The sequence below is a fragment of the Dromaius novaehollandiae genome, chromosome 2 (genome assembly GCF_036370855.1).
Source record: "Dromaius novaehollandiae isolate bDroNov1 chromosome 2, bDroNov1.hap1, whole genome shotgun sequence".
NCBI lineage: Eukaryota > Metazoa > Chordata > Aves > Casuariiformes > Dromaiidae > Dromaius > Dromaius novaehollandiae.
The window spans coordinates 116,884,686-116,905,984 of NC_088099.1; the positions used below are offsets into that span (position 1 = coordinate 116,884,686).

The 21,299-nt window shown below is 39.6% G+C and overlaps 1 protein-coding gene across 1 annotated transcript in view; it reads left to right on the top strand.

Moving 5' to 3' along the window:
- The first annotated feature begins 1,231 nt into the window (after positions 1 to 1,231).
- The window catches only part of DLGAP1 (DLG associated protein 1), a 410,611-nt gene continuing 390,543 nt past the window's right edge, over positions 1,232 to 21,299 (top strand). The window contains exon 1 of the mRNA XM_064507246.1: positions 1,232 to 1,564. The gene's annotated coding sequence lies outside the window, so the exon portion shown is untranslated. The remainder of the gene's footprint in view (positions 1,565 to 21,299) is intronic.

Below are 21,299 nucleotides of genomic sequence, written 5' to 3' on the forward strand. Positions count from 1 at the left end.
TTTCTACTGCTAAGATGAACTTTAGTCCATACGCACTACCTGTTTTGTACATGGATTAAAAAATCAAGGACATTGCATTTCTCATAGACTTTTTCTGGTTTGGGGCTTGAAGAATTCTTTGATTGAAACTTACTGGCATGACCAAGTAGTAAACTTATATCAAAGACTGTAAAAATAATTTGCTCATTCTGTGACTCCCATGTCAAATGATCAATTATATGTATAGATGATATACATATCCAAAAGACAAATATAGTATTTACTATTTAGCCAACATTTGATCTGAACATATTATCATTGCTCAAATACTTTTCAGTAGTTCATGCACAGTAGTTCAAATCTGAATTTACCTAACCGGACACACAAGTAGCTGAGGGTCTGCGCAGTGACCTGGACTGGGACGGCCTTTCACCACATTTCCAGTTTCAATACTGGCAAACACAAATTCAGGGTTTTTTTGTGTCGTGTGAATGTATTTTGCAGTTCTCACTTTCAGTTAGCCGTGAACATAAAACGGAGAAGAATACAGCCAAGGGCAACTCAGGAAGGTGTTCTTACAAATATTCAGCCCAAACTTCTCGCAGTCACCCTCAGCATCCTCCTGACCCACAGCCGTGTTACTGCTCACCCCTACGAAGAGAGAAGAGGTGGGATTTTTTTCCCCCGTTATCGCTACACACGCGCTTTTGGGAGTGCAACTAACTGCCATGGCCCTTCGGAAACGCCGCGGCTCGGCTCCCTCGCGCCCCGCCGCCCCACGCCCCGGCCGTTAGGAGGGCCGTTACGGCGCGCGCGGCCCCTCCGCCAGGGACGCAGTAACGGCTGTCCCCGGCCGTTATGGCGCGGCCTGCCTCCGGCGAGCCCCCGCCTTGCGCCTCCTCCCTCGGGGGCGCCGCGGCCCGAGGCCGCCCCCCCGGGTGGCGTTTTTTGGCAAAAACGTTTTTTTCAGCTATTTCCACCTCCCCTCGCTCCCGCAGCCCCGGTGCAGCGGAGTCCCCGGGGACAAAGGCCACGAGAGGGGCTCTTCTGGACGCCCGCCCTTGGGGCCGGGAGGCGAAGGGCTGCGTGAGGCGGGGGCTGCCTCCCGCCGCCCGGGCCGTGGGGCCGCCCGCCCCGGCGGCCGCGGGGCAGCACGTCGGCGGCTTGTGGTGCCCCGCCGCCGTAGTAGGGAGCTGCTGCTGCTCCGGTGGTTGGGCTAGGGAGAGCTGGGCTCCTCCTCCTCAACCCCACAGCATTAACGTGCACAGCCGGGTGTGTGACTGACTCGTCTCCCCCCGTCTCTCCTTTTTTTTTTCTCTCTGTTCCATGGGTACACACACCGAGATACGCACATGACAGTACTTCGGGGCGAGAGCCAGTGCATCGCCAGGAGGGCTGTGCTTCCACTCCGGACACGCACACACGCGCGCACACACACACACGCATGCTGCTGCTGCTGCTGCTGGAAGTCTTTCTGCACAGGGATTAGCAGCCACCTCTTTCTCTCTCTGTATCTCTTCTCCTTTCCTTTTCCTTTTCCTTCTCCCCCTCCAGTGCTTGACTGACGGACGGCGGGCATAAAAAGGTAAATGCTTGTGCGCTGTTTGCTGACAATAGCGATGGGTAATCGCGTTTTGGCAGCCTGCTGTGCGGTACGCCCTCCACTTGCCAGGCAGGCAGCCTGCCCTCCTGCCGTGCCGGCGGCTGCTGCTCCCTCTCCCCGCGCCTCCTCGGGACTTTCTGCCTGGGGAACTGGGTTTGCTGCGAGAGGTTTCGCTTCCCGGCTCTTCCGCAGCCCCCCCGGGTGGCGAGGCGAAGGTTCCCGCTATTGTGCTCCTCGCAGTTGCCCCCTCAGACTGCGAGCGTGTGGGAGTGCTTGGGGAAGGTTTCGCGGGCTGAAGGTTGCTATTAATTAGTGCTGTGTGCACGCGCGGGAGAGGGGTCTCTTCGCTTCGGCGGGGAACCTGTGCATTATTAATCGGGGCTGGAGAGTGGCAAGGGAAGGAAAAGCCGCCCCCCCCCCCCAATAGCTGCATCATTCAACTGAATAATTTCTAGCTGCCCTTGCGGTGCGGGGCTCCTCATTCCCCCCGCCCCGTGGTAATCCTGGCAGCCGCCCAGGTTGCTCCGCGGAGGGCGATGCTCCTTCGCCCGGCGCCGGGGGCGCCCCTTGTCTACCCCGGGCAGGGAGCGAGGCGGGAGGCGCCGCCGCCGCTGCTCCGTCCCTCGGCTGCCCCCGTGCCCGCGCTTGGTCTCCAGCGGCTTCCCAGACCCCATCCCTCCGGCTCGCTCCTGGGCCCGCGCCCACTGGGCCGTGGCAGTAAGCATCGCTGCCCCCCGCCTCAGCGAGCCCCCCGGCAGGGTCCGCGGCGCGCTGCGTGAGCTCTGACAACTAGTTGTCGCCTGTTGTTCTGGCCGAGTTTGTCCCGTGTCCCCTCCTCGGCAGGAAAAGAGCGCGGTGAATTTTGCCTTTTTTCTCTTTCCTCCCTTAGCAAAGCCCTTATTGTTTGGGGATCCCGTGAACCCGAGAGGAGATCCTGCATTGGGCAGCGCAGGCGAGCAAATTGAATAGAGCGGGGCTAGCCTGAAATCACACAATGACCTCCCAGCAGGGCCGTGGGGATAACAAATTAGACTTTTATTTACTGGAAGTGCAGCTGCTGGGCGAGGCTTTTCAGGCAGCGAGGGGAAGAGATGAAGACGGCATTGAGGAGGCTGCGCTGCCGTGTTATTTCGGAAGCGGAGCCCTGCTGCCTCCCTCCCTCCCCGCCTGCGGAGGATGGCGGAGTGGAGGCCGGGTTCACCGCGGCCCTTCCCCGCCGGCCGCGCCTGCTGCCTCTGCTGGTGCTACGGAGGTGCTGGGGGACGCGGAGGGTATTTTTAGTCAACCGGTAGCAAAACCACCTTAGTCCGAGCCGCTCGCGCGCGCAGGGGAGTTCAGGGCTTTCATGCGAGTTGCAAGTCCGCCTTCCCGGTCCTTCCCGCGTGCGAGGACTAATTCAGAGGCGGCTCTACAGCATTCGCCGGTCTTAGGGCACTCCTGGCCCGGCAGTCGGCACCAGTAGCCCTCCCAGCGCGGCCGCAGTACGGCAATGGTGCCGCGGTTGTGTGAGGAGGCAGCCAGAGGAGAGCGCGGGCCCCGCTCCCGAGGTGAAGAGGGCGGATGCGCGGCCTGGCGCGCCGGGGCGGCGAGCGGGGGTGGTGGGGGCGGCCCCGGGCCAGCGCCGCGCAGGTGCTGGCGCGCAGCGGCGCCCGGGGCCGGGGCGGGCCGGGGGGCTCAGCGCCCCGGGAGCGGCGCGCCGCTTCCCCGGCCATTTCGGGTGCTGCTGGGAGCGGGGGCAGCGCCGCGCACCCGTGCGCCGGCCGGGCCCTCGCTGCGCGGTTGCTGCGGTCAGGGTGACATATGCGACCGTCTCCTCTCCGCATGCAAAACGTAGCCTGTTTAGCGAGGTCTGTTATATAATTATGTCTTGTTTGTTGTTGTTAAACACAGCTCAAGATGCCAGTAAGGGAGCTATTATACCGTGCCCGTTTAACAAGGCTGATGGGGTTGGGCTTTTTTTTTTTTTTTTTTTTTTTTGGATCTTAGTGAAAATTCACTGAGTAATTAATATTTAACAGGAAATGCTTTGATTTCACACATGGTTAACCTTGTTTCATTCATGTTGTTTTCTACACTTACCAGTGTATGGTGTATATTACCAGTGTATATGTAAATACACTGTTAAAGATGGGAAGAAAAAGGAAAAATCGTAATAGAAGCAAAAATGGTGAGAAACATAGCTGACACCATATGAGGTTCGTTTAAAATAATTAACAGTAGTTGTTTAACCTTATAGCCTACTTATAAATGAATTTTAAAAGTAGTGCTTATAGGAATGGTGCATGCTCGTGGTGTTATGTTGTATTGCATTTCAGTGTTCATACACCTTTAAAAAGGCAATGCTAACTTGTGCAGGTGTGTGGGTCCGGTGTAGACACTTAAGATATTTCCCCTCACTTAAAAGATGTTGTGAGCTTCATCAGTGTTCACTCTGTTAGGTCTAGAAGATATTCTGAGATAAATTTAGAGTTGATAACATGAATAGTTAAAGGAAAATTAGGAAATTTTAATGGCAGCAACACAGTTCCTTATTCTGTATAGTTTACTTGTCTACGTGATACTGTGTATTTCAGAACTATTACAAATTACATATTGGAAGTTAATGAACACATAGCAGCAAAATGTACTGTTTATTAAAGAGGTAATTTGGCAATTTCAACATAAAGGCTACAATAATGTTTCATTTTTATATCTTCCTGAATTAACGTTTTCTTTGTTTTCTTACCAGAACTATAGATACTAAATTTTTACTACAGGGCTCCTTCTGGTCTATTTTTTTCTGAGACAAACACTTATAAGTATATAATCTGTTTGGGTTAAATTTTTGTAGTGTTGTCCTCATTGATAAGCTAGTGCATCTCTGTGCAGCCTTAGCTATCAATGTTGCCACCTGGAAATACAAAAAGAATGGCATGGATATTTGATAAAATAATATATTAAAAACAATCTTGTAGCGAACAGCATGAGTAAGTATCCTCCAAGCAATTCTTCATTGTAGTTTTCACACAGGTCTCATACTATCCAGTAACTCAAGATTTTGCCCAAATTGTAATAGACAGGTGCAATACTCCTGGAGTGGCATTGCCATTTTAAGAAGATAGAGCTCAAGACACTGGAACATGAGATAGTTTATTCAGCACTTAATCTTTGTAACCAAACTTAATTTTTACAGCCTCTGTTGTATTATCTCTCAAGATTTAAGAAGGCTATTTTTGTCAGGGGCACATAATTAATACTTGTTCTCTTCTTAATTCCAAATTTTGCACTCATGCACAAAGCTTATGCAAAGAAACCTGAAAAGGGGATCTCCATGGTAACGAGAAAGAGAATTGTCTCCCTTACCATAGGTCAAGACTAGATGCCTACTCGTTCCTTAACTTGTAACAGTGTTCATTGGCACCTTCCTCTTTGTCCTTATTTTGTCTACTGGTGTGTGCTTTGTTGTTCTCTCACTGCTCTTAAGAACGATGTTACCCGGAATGAGCACAGTCTCTGTGTTTCTCCCTGCTCTCTTCCCCCTCTCTATTTGCATTGTATTTCAGGGTTTGCATACCTGTATGATTTGACTACAGGATCTGAGGAAGTAATATGCTTTCTCAGTCAGGCTTTTGACTTGAAGACCAGTCATGTATTGCCTCTAAGGGTGTGGAAGATCTGACAGAATGTTACTTTTTAGCCCATTTCAGAAATAAGGGTGGTCATTTCCTTTCTGTCTCCTTGTCTTTTATTTTTCTGTACTCTTTTTGGACAGAGTTTCCCTGTGGTGTCCCAGGGGTTTTGTAGCAGTAAAAGCAGTCTACCTTTTCTTACTGGGAAGCAGGGATTAAGTTTATTTTTTTGAGTTTGTATGAAATACCAGGATTACTGTTTGGAGACATTCATAGTGAAAAGATTTTCTTTTGCCTTGACTCTGTCAGGGCCTTGCTTTACAGGGGTGGTGGTGGTTGTTGTTGTTTTTAATACTGTTGTTTCTTTGGAGAAGGACTGTCTCAAACCAAGCTAAGAACAAGTAAATGCTTTTTATTCTAGATGATCCCTTGGGCAGATAACTAGAACTTTCACTGAGGAATGTAACAAACGTATTTGCTGTTTCCCCATTCCTTTCTGTATGCAGTTTATGCAGCTAAGGCCCTGTGAAAGGATACCAAATGACTTTTTAAAATGGTTGCTTTAGGGTACTGGTACACCAGGTCTCTCTGGGCATATTTCCAGTTCTTTTGCCTTTCCCTGGCTTGGGACAAGCTTGGGATAATTAGAAAACATCTGCTAGAGTAACCATCCTTAATATAGACAGCAGACATCATTTGTCATTGAGTGATATGTCTTTTCTGACTTTGTAGTTGGAAGAGACAGATACTAATGTTGGCTTTAGCCTTCTTAACTTCTTGTTTTGTCAAATTGTCTTTAAAAACACTTGATAGTGCTTTGCAATCATGCAGTATATTCCTGCCATTCTTTATCTCTGTATGTTTCAGAAGGAATTGCCTGTGCCATTCGATTATCGACCTCAGAAACCATGATGATGAAAACCAGTACGTTTATAATCTGGCTTGCCAAGTAAGCCTGACTTTATGCATCTTTTCAGTTTCTTCTGGTAGATGAAAGCCATTTTCAAAGAGTGGTCTGTGGAGTTTTTCCTTCAACCTTTGTATATAAGAAACTTTAATTCTCTTTCCACATGGTGTGCTGTCCCTGTGTCGATAGCATTTCAGTGGGTACCCTGCATCCCAGTCTGCTCCCTTCCCTTGAAAATCTTATCGCCACCTTTGAGTAAGCTAAAAGGTTCTTTGTCTTCTGATTCCCCACATAAAAAAAAATAGGGTTTTGAGAAATGGACTTCAAACCAGATGAAGGAAATGTACACTTCTAGTTGTCTAGATCCAGGTTTCAAATGCAGTTGCTGTGTTTTAGATGACAAAAGCATGTGACATATTCCTAACCAAAGATCTCAGCAGTTATGGGTGATGTCTTGGATCAAGAAGGTGCTTTTTTAAAGCTTTGTGTACTAATATTGAATGTAGGGTGCATAAGCTTGAGTTGATTTGTCACAGCTTGCGATTTCAGTCTCTTGCTATCCTGATGTGTTAGAGTGCAGAGGTAGACCCTGTGCTGGATCTAATCAAGCATTCCTTGAGGGTTTTTTTCTTTCCTTTGGGGTGAGGGAGGGAGAATGCAGCTTCTGTTTTTGAGGTACTGGAACTGCATTGGTGGAAATGTTTCACAAGGATACCAAAGGAGATTCTATGTTTTCTCCAATTTGCATCTTCTGGCTCTCTTTTCAGCTGGCATAATGCTCAAGTGTGGTTTGGTCCATTATTTAAAGTTGTCAGCAGCTCTACAGCTGGAATACCTCCATGATTCTGTGTTTTCTTTTTTGTGACCATGCTTTAGAACATCAGTATATTCCATTATAGGATCCCATGTTGTAAGAACATGTCATAGCAGAAATGCCATCTATCTAGCTGTTCCTTCTAACCGATCTCTTCTTTGCAGAGAAGTATTTACTGTGAAATATGTGTGCACGCTTTTGTCAATATTTTTGATGAATATCCAAATGCAGGTTTGGTGGGGAGGGCACAGTAGAATAAATAGGAAAAATTCACCCCAGCAAAGAACAGAAGAGGTAGAGTTAGTAGGACATATTTGAAATAACTGTTGTTTTGTATAAGTAAAGTATTACAACAATTGTGAAGTCAAAACAACTGAATTCAGTCTAGATCTGAAAAGGCAGGTAAATTCTATACTTCAGTTTGGGGAAAAGCTTTGCATGCGTAAAACATAATATTTAGTGAGATTATTTGAACAATTTCCAGAGGAAAATCTTCTCAAATGCCTAGATATATTGGTTTATAGAATTTATAATAACTATATTCATGATATATGACATTTAATACAGACAGTGAAATAGTGCTAACAGTTACTAGATCAGTTGTACTAGAAAAAGTATTGGATATATACCAATGTGTGAAATACAGGGCTTTAGAGAAAGAGATACAATGTTCATTTGGGAAGCACTGTCACTGTAATGAAAAAGATGTGTTTCTTTAAAAACAACAAAAAAAGTAATTGCATGTTACAATAGGTGTTCATGGCATGGGATATCTACTTGATAAAAATAAACTCGAGAGTCATTACAAACTGAAGAAGAAATCTTTTACTTAAGCATTTGGATCTCACTGCTTCTTGGAAAAAAGGTCAGTACAAGAGTTTTTTAACAGAGATACTGATATTAAAATCAGAGAGGCCACTAAATGGTGAACAAACCATTTCACTGTCCTTTTATCTCAGAAAGAAATATGTATGTTTTTTATTCCTTAAATATTACAGACATGTAAAAACAATGGCTACCTCATCCACTTTGTTTTTCATTTTTTCATTAAAACACATAAAATTCATTTCAAAGATTATGATATGTTTTTGTACATCTTTTACAATAGCTGTGTAAAGTCAACTACAGATCTGAAAGGGGCATGGCAGTTGAAGAACAGTTTACTTCACCTCCAGTAGAAGTGTAAGTTTTGGGGTGGGGGGTTTTAGTTACAAATTACCAATTTTCTGTTCCTTCAAATATACAGATCTGTGTGGTGGTTTTTACTCTTTGTTGATTGTGTGTGATCTGACTTGCAGAGTATTTGTATGGTGTTTTACATCTCTATAGCTAATGTTTGATATGAATTTACCCAGTCCAAATTGTCATGCTGTATTTTGCAAAGAGAGTTGGATGGCAAAATTATATATGAACAAAGGTATTTGTGCATGAAAAGGATCATTTATTTGCTGTGTCATGCACTAATAGTTACTCAAGGGGCAAAACTGGTATCATGAAGCCTGTGGAACCACTCGTATATCACAGATATTACAACAAGCTCAGTACACAGGACACGTTAATCCATGCATATGTCTGAGTTGTTGCATTTTGTCTGTCTTCAAGTAAAAGGTCATTTAAGCAAAAGAAATATTTTCAGAAATCAGGACCCTGGCAGACAGAGAAAAGGAATAATAGTTTGTGCATTTATAAAAATAAATATTAATAATTATTAGAGTGGTAGATTTAGACAGACGATGTAGATAGAGAAATACCATTCTCAATGTTTAATGTAGAAAAAAGAAACTTGCACTGTTAATGAAATCATAAATACAATAAATGGAAGACATTTAAGTTTTTCAGTATTCAAGTCATTTTGGTCAATTATAAAGCAGACATTGTATAAGATGCTTTTAAAATCAGTGCAATGTGCTGCAAAATAATTCATCTCCTATGTTATAATTACATTCCAGAGGAAGTTTCTGACAGAACTGAGTCAAAATATGAGAGTACACTAAAGTGCTTGACCTGATCCTTTGCTCTTTCCACTGACTGTCATTTTGGATGTGAACTGCAGGAGCAGGCTCTGAGTTTTTAATGTTGAGCAGCAATTGGTCAGGGCTGGGTTAGAGATTTTCCATAGAAAGAAATGCTGAAACGTGGTAGTGAAGCTTTTGTGTGTTATGCTTGTAGATCTCTTCTGAAGACAAAAGTACTTGCTAAGGGATTAGACAAGGATCATAGTGTTTCTCTAGGATCTAGGAGAAACAAGTTACATCATTATGCTTTATTCTAAATTTCTAGTGCCTCCAACAAAACATGTACCAGAGCATGGTGAGAGAAAGATGAGAGTTCACCTTGGTGCCCACTTTGGTTTCGTTCGGAGCCAGAAGGAAAAGTTTTACACCCAAAAAGAAAATTGGGGACTTCAGTTCTCTGTGTCTTCACTCAGTTTTCTGGCTGACTTTGTACAGCTATAGAGACTATAACTTGAGTTTTGCTATTCAACTTATCTGAAGTTTGACATCTGAACTGCTTTAGGACCAAAGTAATTAGACCATTTGGCCAAGGAGATATAGTTTCTTTAAAAAACACAGGTACACCAAACTAATATGTAGGAAAGCATACATATGTAAATCAGGTTTAAAAAGTGCTTCAGTTTATTATTGTATAATGTTATCATATTAAAGTTCATTTTGGTGTTTAACACAGTATGTTATTTAGAACAAATCCTGCAAATGTTCTGTGTGCAGCTCCTAAAGACTTCCATGTGAGATAAGTCCTTGAAGCAAAAACCAGTGCTTGAAACTGAGGTTATCTCAGAAAAAACTAGTATTTTATTTATTTATTTATTTTTAATGTAAGAGATACAATTAATAAAATGGATGTGGATTTTGACTTGGTCCAACTGTGCTTCTTTTTGTTTGTTTGTTTGTTTTTATAGAGAACGAGTATCATTAATTATTTAATGAGTCAGCCAGATCTAATCTTTCTGGCTTCCCTTACCTTACAAGACCTGAATATGCAGAGGCTTGCGGGCTGAGACGTTGGTTTGAACACATGCTAAAGGAAATGGTGCATCCTGTTTGTATATGTGTGCGTGTGTGTGCGTTTGTTTTTTTTCCTACTTTGCATTCGGAACTGAATGTAATGTTTGTTCCAGTATTGTATGTACACACTTGCCTTGTGTTATTGTAGAATATAAATTATTTCAGATCTATCTGTTGATGCGGCTTTAATATTTATTTTAACTGTAAGCTGTTGCCATGCTCATTTGTCCTTCAATGTTCAGTGGCTATTGGCCATGGTTTAGCAATATGCTTGATATAGGTGGAGTACCTCTTAAGGCTTCCATGTGCTTTGAGTTTATGCTCAAGTCAGGACTGATCTTGTGATGGGGATTTTATTCGTCAACCAAGGGAAGAATAGGGGCAAGAGACTGAGTTCCCTTTAAACTCCTTTTCTCTTGATGTTGGTCTCTCCCTACCCTTCAGGAACTCCTCATGTTGTGGAAAGGGCTGAAGATAAGCTGAGATGAGCTGCTTAGGAGTGGAACACTTACAAGAGTTTCTTTTCTTTCCTGTGGAAGCATAAAGAAACATAGAAGAGGAACAGCGAATTCCTTTTGGGAATTCCATTCTGGAAGTTTTTAAAGGCAGTGACTGCATTCCTCGTTCATGTCTAAAGGCTAAAACTCCAGCTTGTAATTATTTCCATCAGGTGATCTGAAGAACATGAAATATAGACCTGCTAGCTCAAATAAGTAGTTCCCCAAACCATACATCAGATCTACAGTTACATGCATGTGGTAGACTTGCATAGTCACAAGTCTACTTTTCAAGAATCTGACTTAGGGAATGTGTTATACAGAGTTTTTCTTCAGTCACAGTGACTGTTCAGTATTTTTGGGTACTAGTAGCTCAGTTAACTACACTCATACTACCGATTCTAGTAATAAGTACAGCAGTTTAGCCATAATAAAGGAAATAGTATTTTTAAACAGTTTAATCTAGGCAGATGTGCCCTCTACATATTGTAAATAACCAATATATCATATAGTATATTATGATATATGACTGAATAAATGAATAAAAGTTCACTGTAATACAGCTGTACCATAAAGTCTAATATGATAAAGCTTTCTTCCACCACTAACAAGGCCCAGTAATTTATTACTACAGTTTTGTATCATAGCTATGATTCATTCTATTTTAGTGGATACAAATTGGTTTACATTTGTGTAGTAAGTTATTACTCAAAGCTGAATGCATGCTTTACATGGTACTAGGATCCTTGAAATTTTACAGAGTAGAATGCGTTTATTTATATATATTTGGGGGGAAAAAGTACATCTTTTAGAGCACATACTATTTAAATGATCAGCAGCCAAAATTTAGTTTAGCAGTCAACAGAACAGTTCTTGATCTAATTAAATTTCAATGGCAAAACATCCATTCTCATTATTCTCCAAACTGGGCCCTCCCTACATTAGATGCTGAAATTTAAACGGCGTAGACCCAAATGCTTAGTTGCTTTCTAGTTTGTTCATCCTTAATATGAATTGTTGTAAGGTAAGCTGCCTGCTGTGTGTTTTGCAGCTACAGTATTACAAGCAAAATATTTAAATGAATTAATTAATATGTGGACTGCACATCTTATCTGTTTAAAATAGATAAATAAAACATTTCATTTTGCTTCACTCTTTGAATTTGCAGATTAGTCATGGATTGTTGCCCACAATTTTATGGAACCTAATCGAGTAGTCCTTTCTTAAGAGAGTCCATTATTATCTTTACAACACACTAGCTAAAGTGAGTAAATTCAATAGAGTCTCACTAGAGCTAAGTTTGCATATGTGCTGGAAAATGAAGTGTGGCGAATGTAGTATTAAGGGTTATTTTGTAAAGTTTTTTTTTTTTTGCAGATTATATGGAGATATTTTAAGCAGTAGGGTTAATTTTGTTGTATTTTTTGCTGAGTCAAATACTTTTTGAAAGTAGGATGAAATTAGTCATGCTTTATCCAACAACTACTTTTAAATAACTCAACTTGTGCCTGATAAATAAATGTGAAATCAAACCAAAGATATAGTGAAGAAAAAAACTTAAATTTATCAAAATAGACCAGATCTTGTTCCCTTCTGCTCCCAGAATGGATAGCATGCATGTATTTTGCAGTACCTCTTCAATGATACAAGCACAAATGTATATGTGCTAGAGTGTATCTTGGCAGATAGAAAATCCAGAAAATCGGGTTTGTGACTGATGTGTTTACAGGGAGGTAGGTGGGATGAAAGCAGGAATGAATTTGACTTAATGCTGGATTCAAGTAGGTATAAATGTAAATGCAGAAAGCCAAATTAAAACCTCCTTTTGTTATATAATTACTTTTTTTTAATCTTCTAGTGCCTACAGATGAATAGAGATTAATTTTTGTTTCACCCAGTGCTTTTTTTAAAGAAAGTGGGGGAAAAGTTTATTATTTGTGTAGTGGAGAATACAATAACTAAAGAAAAAAAAGGACTAAATTCACCACTTTTGTAAGCTTTGACAGTCAATTAAGGAATGAATTTGGATTTTAGTACTTTAATATCCAGTACATAATGACACTAAGCTTCAGAGTAGACCGTGGGTAAAATTAGAGTGGAAAGTGTGAAAGAAATGTTTTCTATGTAATGAATATCACAGTCAGCAAATCATCTGCCTAGTGCTATCCACAGTAATAAATAAGATGCATTTATTGTTTCCTCAGTGACTAGTACAATATTTCCATCCCTCTTGTTGGTACAAAATGGTCACTGTTTATTTGATAGTATGTTATTGTCAAAGTAATGTATTTGAAATAAATCTATGTTTATCAAAAGGAAAAGAGCTCATATACAAATTATTTTAAGTAACAGAAAACCACATCAAACTGAAGCAATAGGAATAATTTCTGAGATTTCTTTGCTAATTTAGTTATAAATGAACACTTAGCTCAAATGGCTTTTTAAAAATAAAATGATAAAGATGTATAACCAGGGACAAAGAGGAAACAATATATTTTGATGCTTTTAGAATTTTAAATATTTAGACTTTTATCAATTCCAAATGAATTTCCTGTTTCAGAGGTCCTTTCCTACAATTTCAGAGAGTGTCTGTTAATATAAATGAAAATAGCATAGTAATTTGAAATAGTAACATATAAACAAATTATAGCACTAAACAACACAGTTTTCATATTCACTAAATAATTATCTGACATACGAAGTCAAGAGTGATTAACATATGCTCACATTTCTAAATTATAATTAATTCTCCATTATATTTTGTCAGCAGTCTGAATTTCAATTTATTTATATTAACTTTACCAAGTATCTTGTAAGGTCAAATGGTATTATAAGTTTTGAAATGCTAGGGTGGTATCTTTTGCATTGGGTAAAATCATGAACCCCTTTGAAATAAATAACAGAACTCATTGTGACTTAAATTAGTTTGGGATTTTATCCATTGATTTTTTTTTAGTGAGGTAGTAGTATAGCCTGGTGGAGCCTATAACCTGTATGTTTATAACTTTTATTGCTAGAAGAAGGTCTTGTGGTTTAGAATAGGTAGGACAATCCATAGGAACTTGATCCAGTGCTTGTTGAAATCAGTGGCTCACACTGTGAATATAATGTAAGGCTATCACTGCCTTCAGCAGGCACTGGATTTTGTCAAGTATGAAGATCAGCACCTCTTTTTTTGATGAGAGCTGCTGATTTATTGGCACTTCAGAATATTACCTCCTAAATATTTGCAATGTTTTCTTCTTCACACATATTGTTTGAAAGGCAGACTTTGTCCTACTACGCCTTCTCCTTTGTATTTGGTTAATATTTATGAGTTCCTTAACCTTTTACCCAGTATGGGCACAAAAATGGCACTTTTGAAGGAGGAAAAAAAAGTTGTGCAGGTTAAAAAGTGTGTATGTACACAGATAATTAGAATCCCACTTTAGGCTTGACTTTGTAAAATTATAGGCAGATACTTCTTTTTTTTCCCCCCTTCTCTTAAAGGAAAATGAATTCCCATCCAGTGAACCTGCACAGGACCTATGTATTATCTTTGGCCCATGTTAGATATATGTTTAGGACTTAACTGAGACTGAAGTAGTGCATGAGACCATCCAAGTTGACTTGAATTTTATCCACAGAGAATGAAAACTGGTTGTTAGGCTAAATGCTGGAAGATTAAGACACTGTATATTTCTTCCACTAAGGAGTTATAGTCGTTAAGACTGTCAGATTCATTTCCGTGTCAGTTACAGTTCCAGAGGTGAAAAGTAAGACTGCTTTTCAAGACAAGATTTTCTAATTAAAGCAATGAATATTTCATTAATATTCCATTAGTAATGTATGATAATTGTACACTGATGGGCTGTCACTTTCAACCACATAAAGAGTAAGATCACAGATACATTTTTATGTTGTTCTGTCTTTGTCAGCTTTGGTTCCCATCAACAGTCAGACTTATGCAGATGCATGCTGTAATATTCCAGAAATATATTTTGCACACAAGCCTATTGTATGTTGCTACACTTCTGCTTTGTGGGTCAATGCATATCATTTCTTTGTTTAACATTGCACTGGTATTCTACACTTTGATATTCACTAGCTTGTACCTAGAGGGAATATTTTTTACTGTTCAGGAAAAACAATGCAAGGGGTTGCAGTGGTGAGTTGGTACTAATGGTGAGTAATGCAGAAGAAATACAGTAACTATAGAAATATGTGGTAAAGGTACATCTCTCAACTTCTGGAGATTGAAAAATTTTCCTGAGAATAATAGGAGTTTTAGAGATATGTGCAATTAATACTCAGAATCCTTGAGCTAATTTAGTATGTCTCCCTGAGGATGATTATTGCATTTAATCACTGTGACTCAAGAACTTAAAGTGTGTTCCTGTGAATCTCATGTCTTAACCTTCTAAAGCAGTTCCAGAGCTTCCTGTTGACAGTGAACAACCTGATACATGACGTATATCAAGAGGGGAAAAAAGTTGTAAGGATTGTGTGGTACAAATTATGTGGAAGAATATTGGACTAGCAGACAGGGACTGCCTGGATGCACATCTGACCAGGCTCCTCTTGCCTTTCATTTTTCCTATCCGCACTAGCTCAGAAGACCATTTTCTTTGTGCTTCAGCCCATATATATGGTTGAAGCTATGTTTCACAGAACAAGAATGGAGTTTTCTTTTGCAGTTGAAGAAAGAGAACCTCACTGATGTTGGCATACATGTTTGTGGGCCATGTGTTAATTGCCCATGACTGCAAAGGAAAGTAGGTGAGTGCCAGTCATGTGCGTGCATGCTCTGGTGTGTACAGGATCAGTTCCAGTATTTGTGTTTAATTCATTCTGCATTGATTTTTCCTTTCAACCCTTTGAATCTTTCAACATTTTTACAGTATTAAGTATTATGCTTTTAAAGAAAACAAACAATTCCTCTCTGCTTAATAGTATCATATAGGTACCCAGACAAGTTAAGAACTATAGTACAAGGGTGTCTACCTCTTGCAATAGCAAAGGGGCTGGTAGCTGTACTGGACTGTTGTCTTTTCAGTGATGCAGCCACAGAACTGAGACAAGAACTTTGCAATTAGCTTTTGTAAATACTAGCTGACAGCAGAGGAGGATTTGGAGACTTCAGTTTTCTGGGCTCCACTCCAAGTTCTGGAATGAAATATACTTCAGTGACTGCATATCTTCCTGCCCCTGTCTCATCTGTCTCCCCTCGCCTGACTACTTTGTCTCCTAATCTTGACTCATGTTCCTTCTGTATGTGCTGTACTCCTCTTTCTCCCTTTTTTTTGCATTATGGTCTGCAAGGCTCTGCCTTCTCTTCCAGGCTTTTGGTAAAGCATGAATGGAGAATAGAGAGTACTAGAAACAGAATATCTTTTTAATCTCATTTTTAATAGTCGAGCCATTGTGGCCTTTTTTACAGCAGTAAGGAATGGCACAAAGGCTCTTGCTCACCTTCAGACTGAGGCATGTTCACAGGCTGATGTTGGGGTGGAGTATATTCTGTGGAATTGGCGTATGAGGAGAATTTTTCTTATTGCTTCTAATATACTCCTACTGAGTGAGATGAAAATGCAATTTTCAAAGGTTGCCTTTTGATTTTCATAGCTTTTAAGTCAGAACAATCCCATTGCCATGTTTTAAGAATGGGAGTGATAACTTTTCAGTGAGATACTTTAAAAAATTTAGCTTAAGGAAAACATTCTTTTAGCTCTTATTCTCAGAAGTATCTCAGTTGCTCTTCTCAAAACTAGTAAGAGCTTTGTCTGAACAACTCGGGCATTTTTCACGGTTTCTCTGTAACCCTGATCATTTTACATTTCTGATTTAAATAAAGTTAGATGAATGATTAAATCAAAAGAGCTTCGATCTAGGTACTCTGTGGTGGTAACAGAGAATGAAGCAGCATAGGCGATTTCCCTTAGGGCTGTTGATAAAACAGGTGAGGTTGTCAGGAACTCCCTGGTCAGGTACTGTGCATGATGGCATGGCTCAGTGCAGTGCAGAAGAGTGTCTGCTGCTGATGTGGAGCTGCTCCCAAGGATAATCTAAAGATGTTGCTCGCTATTGAGAGGAAACTGGAATCAAGAGCTACTGATGAAAAGGTACTTTGAGAGAGATGGCAGAAGGAAGAACTTGGCCAGAAGGAGCAGAACTTTTTTTAGATAGCAGGAGTTATTAAAGTTTTGGACACAAGAATGTCTTATATCAGTGAGCCAAGAGACTTAGATTTCAACACAAAAGCAATGAAGATAGTTTTGGGAAAAGATCGCATAGGTGTTTTGGAAAGGGCTTTGCAGAAGGACTAAGATGACCTGACAAATCGACTGACGTGCTGAATTGCATATTTTAATAAATGTTCCCAACAACAGGAGAGATGTTGCTTAAAACACAATATATAGAACATTTACTCCATGAGACATCAGGAGGAAACTACACTAGATTGCAATTCAGGAGAGAGTTCAGTGGATGGATTTCCTCTTTTAAGAGGGAGGATAAATGTTATTAAATACCTAGTTTCTTAGTGGAATTGGATTGGAGAGACTGTGATAGTGCCTAAAATGGTAAAGAAGCAACTAAACTACTTTCAGGTTCTATGGTTATGCTAGACTTACATATGGCAATAGTTAAATTCATCATTGGGTGATAATGTAGCTTCCAGTTTTTTAAAAAGAGTATTTAAAGTAACCGTCCTCAGCTAGACAGCAGCATTTGCTGACTTCATTTGATCACATCTCTGCTCCTTAATGTAATGAAATCAAATATAAATAACATCGGCTTCTGTATATGGGGTGAGCAATGATATGCAGAGATTGTTTTCACTAAAAGAGAATGTATATTTTTAATGTTCTGTCTCCTATTTTCCTTTCAGAATTGCTGTACAAAAATGATACGTCGCTCAGGTTTTAGAGGCCTCTTGACAGAGAACACAGTTTATTCTGTTGCTAATAATAAACTCTTTTCCTTCCCATTTGCACTATAATGTTGTTAATCTTCAGTATCACTGTATTTCTCAAATCATGTTCACAATTAAAATGCTACAGTAATGGTGACACCAAACAGTCATTGTATTTTAGTGTTTGAGATAATGTTAGTACTCTGTAAGACAGTATTTTCCACTTTCCCAGTTGAGTGTAACTAGAACTTTTTATGTTGTGTGGTGGAAATTATTTGTGCATATGTACATTTTTAAATGCTTACCTCTTTATTCTGTATTAGTACTCTGTCTTAGATTAAATGGCTTCAGAAAGAACATTCCTACTCAACTGATATTCCAGGAGGTATTGCTGTCCCTCAGAGAGAAGACTGAATTAGGTCTTTTTGTTTACATTTTGTATTAGAGTTTCTATTTTCTGTAGTGTAGGAGAGGATATAGGTATTTTGCTTTTGTGGCAGAGAACCTGTTTAGTGCTTCTGATACAATTGAAATAGCTGTTCCAAAAAAGGACCAGTTCCTGTCCAGTTAATTACAGCCTCTTAATGTTTCTTTTATTTAAGTGTCTCACTGCAGCTTTTTGTTTTCTACAGAGCTCAGAGGTTACCTCTTAATTTGTCTGTTTTTATTAACTGTGGGTGTGGCAATAGCTCATCTTTGCAACACAGACAAATTATATTTATTTTCCTTGATATTAAAAATGTTGCCTTAATAAGCTCAAATTTTAACAGCATTATTTGGTTATGAACCAATTTTTAGAGGATTAAACTGCATTCTTGCTGAGAATAAACGGATTTTATGCTTCAGCAATTAATACAAAATTAATTTAATTTGACAGAAGCTAACATGGGCTTCAAACAGACCCAAATCAAGTATCTCTGTAATCATTGTGGTGATTTCTTTGTGGCATTGAAACTATAGTTATTTCATAATCGCATCTTTTATGGTCCATAAGTAAGTCAACATTGATCCTTTTATAACAAAAGAAATTTTGAATATTTAATACTCCTGTGTGCCTCATATAGTTATGAGAGAATTCTGCATGAAATATTTGGTGAAAATTCTTGCATATTAAACAACTACATGGAAATTATGACCTATTTTCAGATCCTTTTTAGAGCAAATGATAAAATGAAAAAAATACATTTGGAACTAGTGTAAGAAAATGTTTTATTATGTGAGTGCTCTATAATGATAAGGCTTGAAGGAAAATTGGTATAAGAAAGCTACAGAGATTTGCTGAAATTCAAAGGATCCTAACTTTTGTCTACCATTTTAAGTGATTATATCCTGCATCTGATCCTGTGGCTCTTTTTCCAGGAATGCTTCAAGGAAAATAATGGCTTGAGGTTTATATTTACTGAGTATAGAACCACAAAGAAATATAATGTTTCAATAAGGAAGATAGATAGTAAAGATGAAAAGCAATCATACAGATGACATCAACCGTTAACTGAGAAAATACGTATTTTTCCTACAAATTTATGTTATCAAACATGTGACACTACTGTTTCTTATATAAAGCATTTTACTTTTGGAAGTGATTTTTATGTTGTTTATCTGGCTTGCACTTGCTCACTTTTTAGACTTGATAACATAGATTTGTGTTGTCAGCTGTGACCTACATTAAAACATACCAGAACAATATCACTCCTGTTGTGGGCCACTGGGGCCAGAACCATAAGATATTGTAGCCAGAGGATTGGTAGCCAGAAATTCATTAGTTCTCTCCCTTACTCCAAGTATGAAGATTCTGATTTCTTACTCTCCTGAGGCATAGTCCCCAAGGGTTTCTCCTCAGAGTTAAGAGGAGAAGCTCAGTGAAGGTATGCATGTTTTTAATCTCGCGAATTAGTGGATGAAAGTTCAGAATGTTAGCTAGTCACAATTATACTGCAAATCTGGGAAAGGAGGTCTGGGGCTCAGACTCAATGGTAACAAAAAATGAGTAATTATTTTTAAATAAGTGCAGTGGTACACAAAAGCACAAAATGCACAAGCAGTAAGTAGTTCAGTGCCTTTTATCTAATGCTGATTTTAGTGACCCTCCAATTCACTCTTCCTTATTAGAAAATCTAAATTTTTTTAATGAAAAATGTCAAACCACACTCCTTGCACCTTATTTTCTTGGCTCATTTAGGCTAGTGTTTCTAAACTAGTTTTATCTTTCTAAAAAGCTTCCTGACAGCTACTGTCTATACAGTAAAATACATTCTTTGTACAGATGTTCTCAGATATATAAATGAACCTTTTCAAAGTGGTGGTGGGTTCTCTATGGAGGCTAGTTAGATGATAATCTGAAGATTATTTTTCTCTCTGCTGCTGCTCAGGTGTCCTTCAGGTGCGAGATACAAGGAAAGTTATGATGTTCTTTGGCCATCAGTGACATCGTTGCAACCTGGGACTTAGAGGTGTAAGGACAACTTTACTTCCCCATGGAGTCAGTCTCCTGTTTTACAAAGCCCCACAGAATTTCTGTCCAGTTAGGAAGTTCTGAATATATCTTCCAGGTCCCAGGGATTAATGAAGTTCAGCTAAGATACTTCTGTATTTCATATGACTAAGTGGTGTCTTCATAAAGGACACATTTTGTTGATTAAATTCTGAGTACATCTGTAATCTACACTGGATAAGGCTGGGAAAGTTTGGCTTCCTCCTCCATGTGGCTGGCAGAATTTTGGCTAAAATGTTCTTGTGCTAAAGAAACTGCTTCCCAAAGGTTCATATGAACTACTGAAGATGAAATTTCCACTCTCTTTTGGGTAATAATCACTTAGGACTTCATGCATTAAAAAGACATGCATTAAAATTTATTGGCTTGAGAAGTTTATGTTGACTGAAGAATAATCTACTTAATATTTACTGAAAGCAAAAATAAACCTTGTTGCTCAGCAAAACATAAAGCGCAAGACAGTGAATATAAAGCTTTTTTCCTCTTAGACCACAATCTTCATTTTCTGCAAATCTGAATCTGAATATTACAAGAAATTTTTTTTACCAGATCCTAGATCTGGCTCTGTGGGAACTCTAAATTTCCCATAGCTACATTCTAGAATTTGGGGGCTATTGTCCTCATCTGTTATTTCCATACAGAAAGACTCCTATGCCCAGGTCCTGGAATTTGTTAGTGTACTCCTGAAATCTTAATGAACTGCCTAGGAACTTGGATTTGTATGTGTGGTCAGACTAGATATAGGGTGAGTTCAGAGAAACCTATTATTGTCTTCTGAGAAGCTAAATGAGATGAAGTCACGTGCAGCTCTGATCTCATTAGTTAACATTGTTCCTGATCACAATGTTGTTGACCTCTGAGGAGGTCGGGGCAGGGAGGCGAGGGGGACAGTGAACTGTCATGTGAATTCCCAAGCCATCATTACACTAGAATTTTATTATTTTTGGTAATTTTGTTTCATTACTATAAATAGGAAAGAATATCTGTTAAAACAGTGCAAATCACAACATTTTATATCATATAAACACCTGGTGGCTATAGCTGGTAGAGGTGGCTACATAGTAAGTTTATGGTTTTGTTTTTTCCATTTCGGCAAAAAAATCTTCATTTTGAAGCAGAAGAAAATAACTAGAAAAATATTTTTTTTAATGTGTGGTGTTCCATGTTTTTTAATATTTTACATTCTAGATATATTAAGTAGTTTGTGAATGATCATATTAACTTCACTAAAGAGTCTAATCATGCAGATCTACAAATTCTGCCTAAGGAAGAAGTAACTGTAGTTTGGTAACTGCCCAATTAAACATATAGATGGGTAAAGAGGGAATAGTAAGAAAAATACAGTTTTCATTGCCACAGTGAAATTTTTGGTTTGAGGTGTCTGTATGTCAATGTTCCTTAAAATAAAATAAAACAAAAATCCAAAGAAACTGTTCCTAAAGCATATCTTACTGTAACAGACTGTACTGACTTCTATTTTCC